At 38.9% G+C, this 10634-nt stretch overlaps 1 protein-coding gene across 2 annotated transcripts in view; it reads left to right on the top strand.

Annotated features, from left to right (window-relative positions):
• The window catches only part of LOC111947655 (probable E3 ubiquitin-protein ligase DTX3), a 7866-nt gene extending 5139 nt beyond the window's left edge, over positions 1-2727 (top strand). For both annotated transcript variants that reach the window (XM_023956573.1, XM_023956574.1), the window contains exon 3: positions 1-2727. This exon is cut by the window's left edge and continues 2000 nt beyond it. The gene's annotated coding sequence lies outside the window, so the exon portion shown is untranslated.
• The last annotated feature ends 7907 nt before the right edge of the window (positions 2728-10634 follow it).

Below are 10634 nucleotides of genomic sequence, written 5' to 3' on the forward strand. Positions count from 1 at the left end.
GCCTGATATTTTAGAGCAGCACCCAAGAAACAGACTTGTGTACGCGTCAGATCAAAGATGTGCTTCCGCTACACAGAAACGGTAAGAAAATCATTATGTGACAATGCAGAGCTGTTGTTCTTACCCTCTCTTTCCACTGTGCTCCTTAATTAGAGTGTCTCTGGCTGTGGGGAGAACCCTGCCACATCCCCTGCATGCCTACTCACTCTCATCTTCTGGTGCTGCAGCGGCCCGACCACAGGTATGCTTACTGTGGAAGATCCAGCAGTCTATTCACACATGACTAATCACACTTTTGTGAACCTTTGACAACACTTTTCTTTTAATGTTAAGTTGGTAGAGTTAAACTCTGTATGATGTTCCATGAACTTAATCTTTTAAATGAAAAATAATGTTTAAACAATGAGCTACGAGGCTTTGTCTGCAGTTTGTTTGTTGCTAGAAAAGCACAGAAAGGATGCTGGAGTGTCTGCATTTGATCTCTTTGTGTGACAGAATGTCATCCTACTCTGCTCACATGCTCATTCTCTGCGCCTGGGGCTGTTTGCCTACGAACAGCAAAGTGAAGGCGGGTGTGTGTGTGGGTGATTGTGCCTCTGCAGCTTTTGCCTGTGTGTCCTTGTCTGCATTCAAGTATATGCAAGGGTGTGCACAACTGAGTAGCGAGTGTGTGGCAGCCAAAACTGGGTCTCAACATGATGTTCTCTGATTTGTTGCCGGGGTTATGTGGCTTTTTTGTGTGTCCGGTTTAGAATAAAAGAGCTTCTACTTTTTCTTGCACCGCTGAGAGATTTTCTTTGTTACTTAGCTGACAGGACACAGCCTCAAAGCTGGCATATCCCCAGGTGTTTGACTGGCTTGTCAGCACTGCAGACTAAAGACTCCGCTCAGGATGATCTTCACAAGAAACAGCCGAGTTTCTTTAGGATGTTAGAGTATGAGCACCAATGATGTGGGAGAAAAATCTCAATTGTGTTTTTAAACCTCAAACCTCAGACAGTTAGCTGTTTTGTTGTGTTTTTGATGGACTTTCAGACCTCATAGTCAAATCAATGGGAAGCTGTATGAACTCAAACGACAACAGGGATAAACAAAAACCTGTCAAAACAAAGAAGACTACCTATGAAGTTATTATGTGTGACTAGTAGTAATTAACTCTGGGCTGTCATGACAACCTGCTTCACCTCTGTCATTTTCAAAGATCTCTACCAAAGGCTCCTTTTTAAGAAAGAAAAGCAGCTGAAAGATAGGCTTTCTGGTAACAAAAATGGGTTTAAGTGGGGCCAAAATGTTTCGTCTTTTGTTTAATGTTCACATATTTATTTATTGTTCAGTGACATAATCAAATATGGTCAGGTCTATATATCCAAAATGTGTTGATAATGAATTCTTTGTTATACAGTTACACCATGTCAAAAATGTGTGGCTCAAATCTGAGATGGTGGGAAAAAGAGGTGGTGTATTACTGAACACTCATGTTAACATTGTTGTGAACTTAAAATGAACAAATCACACAAAGTACCGGTATCATAAATATCTATACCTTATAAAAAATGATATTGAAATATGTTTACAATTTTTGTAGATTACATTACAGGGTTTAAAAAACATCTTAATAATAATCATAAAAAAATAATTTTGTATCAATTGTTTGATGTAGTGGGCTTTACAGGGTTAAAAAAAAATATTGTTTAACTTAAGATTTTAAAGGCCAGGATGGAAATAAACATTTACCAAATCATAAAGAGGGTCATGAAAATCTTATATGAGCAACCTCATTTTGTTATTTTCTTTTTCCACCAAAAAATGTGATTTTTAGGCTGAAAAAAACAAAAATAAACTCCAAGTCTGAATGGGCTTGCTTTAAGAAAGTATTTTGGAAAACGGTGCTGAAGTGTAGGCAGCTGTAGCTCTGTCTTCCTTCAAGCTGGGTACACAAAGATTTATTCCAAAAATAAAACATGCAGCTCTTTCTCTCTCTCTCTCTTTTTTTTTTAGAGTTCGCTGGGTTTGTTGATGTGGAGATGTCACATTTCCATCAGGCACAGCAGAGGTTTCTACAATTATCACATGGAGCATGGAAGCAAACTGCTTACTCAGCAGAGTTGTTACTGAATCACAGAAAATCCAGGCTTAATCATTTCTGTGATTATAGCAAATGCTACACAAGCAGCCTGAAAAAGACACAATCTCAGTAATCTTCAATGAAACGGTTAAAGCTGAATTACTTTAAAAGCAAATTTTGCAAAAAAATGTAACCAATAGAACTGCTGAGTGCAATACATTGGACGGGCACACTATTAGTCTGGGAATACTTAATTCATAGTTCTTTTGAACATTAGAGGGTTAGCAGTGGTGGAGCTACAACATTCAGGGGGGCAGAAGACTTTGGAAAGGAGGCAAATGTGAACAGCAGAGTGAAAGGCTATTACAAATAAATGGATAAAAAATATGAACAAGTAAAAAACATTTAATATACATTTTTTGAGGGGCTCAAGATTTTGATTTGGAAATATTGATTTTGTTATTTTTGCAATGTTTGCAGAAGCTTGTATTTATGATTTCTTAGTCCTAGTCAATAATGATGCTAACATTGACTCAAAAAATGTGGGGGTAAAGTTTTTGTTGGAGGGGCAGCCCCCCAGCCCCCCCCCCCCTGCTCTCCTGTAGATCTGCCCCTTGAAGTTAGTTATTATAAGTGGAAGAAGTCCTAAAGAATTGATGTCAGAAAAAAAAAAAAAAAAACTGGTTTGTGGCATCTTCTTGCCACAGCTAGAGCTGCAATGTTGAGGCAGAAAAGAAAACAACTAAAGAAAAAAAATCATATTTGCTTTCCAAGGAAAACCTCTGAGCAACAGCAGATCAAGAGCTCAGGAATATGTGAATCAAAGAGAGAAAGGAGACTCCAGTTTCAGAGGGAGTCTGTAGACAGATGGCAGAATGCAGGAAGATCTTTTGAGTTGATGTGTTGCTGAGTATAATAGACTGCATCTAGGCCATGCATTGATTAAAAAAAAATCATCCCTTTTATCTTTTTAAAAATTGTTTTTCACATCCAACAGAGAACCTGGTTTATGCCTACTGGTCATTGCCATTGGTATTCTTGCATAACGAGGAGAGAAGGGACAGAAAATGGTGTGTGGATGAACACATCTGGCCTCCTGAGAGGAAGGAACATAAAAAAGCATCGCTGACATCCTTATTCTCTGAAGAATTTAATGAACCTTTCTCTTTTATAACAGTAAGTCTTATGCAGTCCTCGCCTGTTGTCTTTGGCCCCAAACATGTCAGACTGAATCTAATGAGTTCCAGTGCCAAAGAAATGTTTGCCTTCCAGGCTAAGCCCAAGAAATGTTGATGTTTTGGTATTTCTGCAGGGCATCAGGATGTCTGTGCACAGAGAGAGAAATAACAATTCAGCAGATTGATGGTGTATGTGACATGGACTGAAACTTCATAAAAACAATAGATGCTCAATTTGCACAAATTTTGGTTGAAATGTTGATGTGTGGTTTTGGGTAAAACAAGACAGTGAGTTGGTTTCAATGAAAAAGGGAAAAACAAGTGAAGATGTTTCCTCAACAAGTTGCTCAGGTTGACAATAAAAGCAGAAGTCAAGCATCGATGTTGGATGCACATTTTATTTTAAATACTTGTTATCGTCTTGTATTAAAGGGCCTATACCATACAAAATTGATTTTTTGCGCTTTTAAGTGTATTATAATGTTTATTCCCCACGAAAAGAAACCCCAAAGTGATTTTTTTGATCCATTTACGCATTTCTGAGCATTCCTCTAAAAACCTGCGCAGTGAGCACCAGCCCCTCCCAATCCACAAAAACGAACGGGTCCTCAAATTGTGACGTAGACCAGTGAGAACAGTCACATCCAGGAAGAGTCTGCCCTGCCGGCATGCCCCCAGGCTAACACACACACACACACACACCCGCTTTCTCTGCTGAGCTAGCGCTGATCGGCTAAATGCTTTCCTTTTATATTCAGAATATGAACATCCATCTTTGGAAAAGTTTGGATCTTGTTTGTTTCCGTGGGTGGAACACAGACACGCTGCCGAGGCCCACTCTAGATTGATGTCATGAAATGGGCGGCTCCCACAAGGAGCGAAAGCCGGTGCCTCAGAGATCAAGTCTTACTTCTGGTTCAAAAAAGAACTCAGGAAAATCACTGATATTTAATACAAAATCCTTCTTTTGTGTGTCAAAAGTAATATATTATCATAAATATGGATATTGTTTACCATGAAAGGCTTAAGAATAGCATGGTATGGGCCCTTTAAACAAGAGATGTAAATTGTTAATTTACCTAGTAATAGGGTAACATTTTTTGTTCTGATGGATGGGCAAATAGGCCACGATCTCCTCTGCATACATGATGCTATTCCATAATCATGAAATGATAATTAAACAGACTTCAAAAGGGTTGCTATAGATTTGCTCTCTTAAAAAAAAAACTCAGGGACTCCTCTATATTTTTAGGAGCTTTTCTGTTGCACGTATGTACTTGGTTTGAGTTTCTCAATTTCTTATATAATCTACTGTGGCATTCTCCTAATCCCCTAATGAGTTTGTACAGGCAAGTGTCCTTCTAGTGGGTGTACTTTCTGTTATTTTATACCTCTCTTGTCACTAATGGTTTATGTCTTTGCTGTCTATCTCTTAGCTCACCCTTTCCCTCTTTTATCTCAATCTTTCTGATGGAGCTCAAAGTGCACACTGTGTTTCCCTCTTCAAAGCACGAGCTGTCCACCCATCTTTCCATCAGTTTTGCTGTTGGGGTTAAAGGCAATTTTATGGGGATCTTCACTCACATGTGCTCACATTTGCTTCTACAGTCCCTGACAAAAGTTTTGTCGCTTTTCCATTTTGTAGAAACAAAAGCGTATAACCTCACTTTTAATGAATCCATTGGTTTTAGAAATGTCTCATATGAAAGCTAAAACCCTCCCAAATTATATTCAATATACTAAAATAAAATTGTTTCACTGAAGAAAGATTGATCATTTAATGAACACAGAAAGGTCACATTTTGGCAAGACAAAAGTTTTGTCGCCTACAGAGAGTTATGTGAAAATTTAACAAATAATTTACTTCAAAAACAAAAATATGTTGCATAACATCAGTGAATTAAGTAGTGCTACTGTGAGATCCATATTTAATATCTTGTATGACTTCCATGAGCTTGAAAGACAGCATCCATGCGGTTTGACAATGATACAATTTATCGATGAAGTCATCAGGAATAGCAAAGAAAGCAGTCTTACATGCCTGCCAGAGTTCATCAAGATTCTTTGGTTTCGTCTTCCATGCTTCGTCTTTCATTCTACCCCAGACATGCTCAACGATGTTCATGTCTGGTGACTGGGCTGGCCAGTCCTGAAGCACCTTGATCTTCTTCGCCTTGAGGAACTTTGACGTAGAGATGGAAGTATGCGATGGAGCACCATCCTGCTGTAGAATTTGACCCCTTTTATTGTTGGGAATGTAAGAGGTAGCTAATACGTCTTGATATTTTAGGCTATTGATATTGCCTTCCACCTTGCAAATGTTTTGCACACCCCCATACTGGATGTAACCCCAGACCATGATTTTTCCGCCACCAAACTTAACTGTTTTCTGGGTGAATCCTGGGTCCATGCGGGCTCCAGTTGGTCTCCTGCAATATTTGCGGCGGCTGTGATGCAATTTAACAGAAGACTCATCTGAGAAATCGCCCTTCTGCCACTTTTCCAGCGTCCATCCTTTTAGCAGGCTGTGGGCCTTGGCAAATGCCACACGTTTTTTCAATTGCCTTTTGTTTAGTGCTGGTTTCTGGGCACTGATTCGATTTTGAGACAGAATTCTACAAACTGTTCTGGTTGACACAGGGACTTGAGGTGACCAGGCCTGGTGGAGCTCTGCTGCAGTGGAAAAGGGGCTGGCCTTGGATTTTTGAACCAACAAACGGTCCTCCCGAGCAGTTGTCTTGCGGGGTCTGCCGGACCTGGGCTTGTCAAAAACATCTCAAGTCTCTTCAAATCTTTTTCTTATTGTTTGTACTTGACGCTGAGACACATTGAAGGTGTCAGCCACCTCAGCAGTGGATCTGGTCTTCAGCCTCTTGATAATTAACGCTTTGGTCTCAGGGTGACTCTTAGGCATGTTGTCAGAGGTCAAGTTGCAGTTGATGTGAAGGCCTGGTGTGCTGGGGTTCTTTTTATACACACCCACTAATTGATTGATCAGTAATTGATCACAGGTGAGGCTGTGATCTAGGATTGGGTCCATCATATGACAAGGCGACAAAACTTTTGTCTTGCCAAAATGTGACCTTTCTGTGTTCATTAAATGATCAATCTTTCTTCAGTGAAGCAATTTTATTTTAGTATATTGAACATAATTTGGGAGGGTTTTAGCTTTCATATGAGACATTTCTAAAACCAATGGATTCATTAAAAGTGAGGTTATACGCTTTTGTTTCTACAAAATGGATAAGCGACAAGACTTTTCTCAGGGACTATATGTACACTTTTGATCACTAGTAATGCATGTTCGATAATTCTAACAATTCTCTTTATCCCCCTTTTACTTGTGGGAGGATTTAAGTTACAAAGGATGTCTTTTTTCATGTCTTTGCAATTAAATAAAGTACACATTGTTGTTGTGTATTTATAATTTAAAATTATTGTTCTAAAAGACAACAAAGATGTTGGATACATTATAACTCACACCAGTTAGATTAGATCAAGTTGGATCATTGCAGAAGCTAAAGGTTTTACATTGTGCAAAAAAACCACCACCAAAAAACAGTAGGAATTTACCAAAAAAGGTGTGTTACAGTCGTGGTACAGTTGATCTAATCTATTATTTGGATCAGCTTGAAAGGTAAAGTGTTCTCATTTCTTCTCTGGTGCAGCTAGAAGATGGTGCTTCTGGTCACTGCACAGTGTCTCTACATGTTATTTGGCTTGTGCAAACACATGCAGGATGTGGCCCGTAGCCAAGGCCACTGTGTAGTTGTGTGTGCACGTGTGTGTTGGGGGGAAAACCTCAGTGGTCTGAAGCACCACCATGCACAAACACTGTGACATTGTGAGCAGTGGAGCAGGACTTGACTATTGTATGTGGTTGCCTGAGTGATCACAAAGAAGAACTTGAAGCATGTTCCTCTGTGTGTGTCCAAGTGTCTGTCGTTTGTTATTTAGCAACTAATGCATGACACAAAACCAAATAGTTATAGGCTGCATGTTTGTGCTTCGTATTGAATTGTTTAAGTTGAACAAAATTAATAATTGATCTTTTTTAGTGGCTCTTTTATCTGCACTATATTACTGTCTGTCATGTTTTGGTAATAAGAAATGTGGAAAAACAAAACCACATTCTATGGGAAACTGAGGCAGTGTCTAAATACCTTCCCTACTCCATAACAACTAAAAACTATACAGCGTGGGACTATCTCGTGCAATAGCACACAGCAAACATAAAAAAACTGTTCAGTTGCAGAATTACAGCTGCACGTTTGTCATGATTTGTGATTGTTGGAGGACACAAATGCATGGGGTGAAAACACCAGAACACTTTTAATAAATAAACTGAACGTATCCCATATGCCCACCTGTTTTGAGACCCTTTTTTCTCTCCCTGGTTTTAAGGTTTAGCACAACTTATTTGTCATTTTTGGTTGTTCACTGCAAACTCTTTGAAATGATTTAAAACCTTGCTTTTAGACATTCAAGATATCTTACCAGGTTTTAAGTTATTTTAATACAAGTTTTTGTCACTGTAATCAAAATGAACCACAATTAGGTACATCGCTGAATAACATTTAATTTGTACTAATTCAATTTAACTTTTTTTTTTTAAAGATTATTTTTGCTTGTTGAATGCCTATGTGGAAATCCTTGTTTCTGGATTATGATATCTTATTATAAGATTTCTTGTAAAAATAAAATATACTGATTTTACTTCTTTCTAGGATTTTCTAATCTTAGCTTTCTTTTCCCGTTTGTTGGCTATATCTTGTTGCAGTGTTCTAGTTCATGTTACTTAATTATAAGTGTTTGAGTGTTAGCAACCAGTCTGTGTTTCCATTGTTGAGGTCCTCCACCATCCACACGCCATCATCATCATCATCATCATCATCATCATCATCATCATGAATCCAGAGGGAGCCTTTGGTGCCTTTTTTACACTTGACTGAAGCATCAACATTAAGGTCTTTGTTTTGCCCTTATTTGCACGACTTTTAGTTTGAAGCATGCTTTGTCTTTTACTGTGAAAAGCATTTTCATTTTTTTCCAAATCAAAGTTGTCTTTGGGATTGTGACCATGCCTCAGGATCCATGAGCCAATCTTATGTGTGTGGCAGAAATGACCAGAGCAAAAATACCATTGGGATGATTTTATTGACAAATCAAGCAGCAAGTCTTTGACACATTTTACTGCATCCTGTACTGCTAGTGTTTTTTGTTTTTTTTTACAGAAAAGTTTCACATAAAAACATTTTGTGAACTACTTTGTATGTAGTAAGGTTATGTGTTTATATATTTAAGCCTTTCCCTGCAGTGCGGCAGAGGCAGATGTTCTGCTGTCTGTAAGCAAGAGAGAGTGGAAAAGGAAGAGATAGTGAGCGGTGCACAAGGATACACAATACACAACACACTATCAGTAATCAAATATTAGCACAGATCTCCACAGATGTTTGTATAGATGCATGCGGCGTTTGCTGCAGCATTTGTGTTTGCAGCAGCATTTACTTTCAGTGAAAGAGCGGAATCTGAATGCTTATAGGCAGGAGGGGCAAAGTGTCAGTCGACATGTGGAATGTGTTGCTGTGCCCTTCCACAGTGGCCGACAAAGATCCAGAAAACTATGTCCATGTAAGTTTGCATGTCCAGTCAGTGCTGCGTAATCCCTGGAGGTTGTCCCTCACAACTTGATTCAGAACTCCAGCAAAGCTGTCCTGTTCGGCAGAATTGTCATCATAACCTTAATAATTAATTAGTCAAAGTCAAAGTCAACTTTATTGTCAATTCTTCACATGTGCATCACATACAATGAATCGAAAATCCGTTTCTTACTCTCTCGTGTCTGTTCAGGAGAAGAAAAATAAAAACAAAGTATACGTTTAGAATAAAATAAATAAGTAAAAAGAAAGAAAAAGATACAATTTACAATATACAACATAAGCAATTTGCCATAAAAGTGGCAAATTACCTTTACACATAAACAGTTCTTTAAATGCAATAAGTCCAAGTTAATCTTTTTATTGATAATTTAAGATGCTAATAACAGTATTTGTGGGGTGACAAAGTCTCTTTTGTAATGGGAAGTATGGCATTTATTCTTTTTCGGATGCTTGGACTTGGAAAGTGAATCTGTTGCCAATACCCTTGCCAGCCGCTTTGTTAGGCACCTTGCTAGTACTGGGTTGGAGCACCTTTTGCCGTCAGAACTGCCTTAATCGTTGGTTGCATTGATTGGACAAGGTACTGGAAACATTCCTCAGAGAGTTTGGTCCATAATGACAGGATAGCATCAGACAGTAGCTGCAGATTTGTTGGCTGAACATCCATGATGCCAATCTCCTGTTCATCCACATCCCAAAAGTGATGAATTGCGTTGAGATCTGGTGACTGTGGAGGTCATTTGAGTCCAGTGAGTTTATTGTCATGTTCAAGAAACCAGTCTGAGATGATGAGATGTAGTTATAAAAGGATGGCAATGGTTAGCAACAATACTCAGGTAGGCTACGGCATTGTAACAATGCTTAATTGGTACTAAGGGGCCCAAAGTGTGCCAAGAAAACATTCTCCACACCATTACACCACAACCACCCGCCTGAACCGTTGACCATGTCTACATGCCTGAGTGCATCGAGCAGTTGGATGGGTGTGCCAGTGTGTAAATCCTCGCAAAGTAGATTTTTGTTGACAAAATTCCCGTTGTCCTCTGTCATTTTTATTCATGGATCAGCAAACTTTGGTCGGCATGATCAGCTGCTTGTACAGAAATAAAAGAACTATCGTGCATCCAAGGAGTTTGGATTGCCAAGCACCTTTAAAAGGTTATGTGCCGCATCAAAAACACAGTCTGTGTGCCCTCATTGCTTCTTCATGTCAGGTGGCTCTTCTTTTTGTCCTGGGGCACAACATCCAACTGACTGGGCAACCAAATTCTCTCTGGCTCTCCAGATGTTGACCTAATTTACTACGACTCACAGCGTATGTGGCCTATTTAGATGCCATCAGACGTGTGTATTTGAATCAATTCAACGTCAGTCTCTGCCTCAGGTGTCAGTGTTAATCGCACCAAAAACTCCATAATTCCCTAGCTCATTGTTTTATGCAACACAGTATTTTTAGCAATATTCAACATGGGAACTGTTGCCTCAAAATAAACTAATTTCATCCCTCACATTTTTTCACAAGCTTACTGAAATATTCTTATTGGTGTGTCAACATATGTTTTCTTAATTTTTGTTTGCAGACACAGCTCAAAGTCATCTGACTTCACAGGAATTTAAATTCTTGCCCTTTTTACTGATCCAGGACAAATCACCACATCGTGGTGAAGAACACTTTTATTTGAAAACCTCCCAAAACTTCTAGACTTTTCAGGTGAATAGATGTTACTACAG

The sequence above is a fragment of the Oryzias latipes genome, chromosome 7 (genome assembly GCF_002234675.1).
Source record: "Oryzias latipes chromosome 7, ASM223467v1".
NCBI classification, from domain to species: domain Eukaryota; kingdom Metazoa; phylum Chordata; class Actinopteri; order Beloniformes; family Adrianichthyidae; genus Oryzias; species Oryzias latipes.